Raw genomic sequence first — 247 nt, forward strand, 5'->3', positions numbered from 1 at the left:
GGTCTTTCGATCACTAGAGCTTTTTGATCATACATTTTTATGATTGAACCCTCATTGGGAGGCTGGCCATTCGGCCATGCCTAGACCTTATGCTTATGTATTTTCAACGGTGGAGTTTCTACACACCATAGATTAAGGTGTGGAGCTCTGCTGTACCTCGAGTATGAATGCAATTACTATTGTTCTTCCATTCAATTCCGCTTGTTCTTGTTCTAAGATATCACTTGTTCTTCAACTTGATGAATGT

The sequence above is a fragment of the Arachis duranensis genome, unplaced genomic scaffold (genome assembly GCF_000817695.3).
Source record: "Arachis duranensis cultivar V14167 unplaced genomic scaffold, aradu.V14167.gnm2.J7QH unplaced_Scaffold_154058, whole genome shotgun sequence".
Classification (NCBI taxonomy): Eukaryota; Viridiplantae; Streptophyta; class Magnoliopsida; order Fabales; family Fabaceae; genus Arachis; species Arachis duranensis.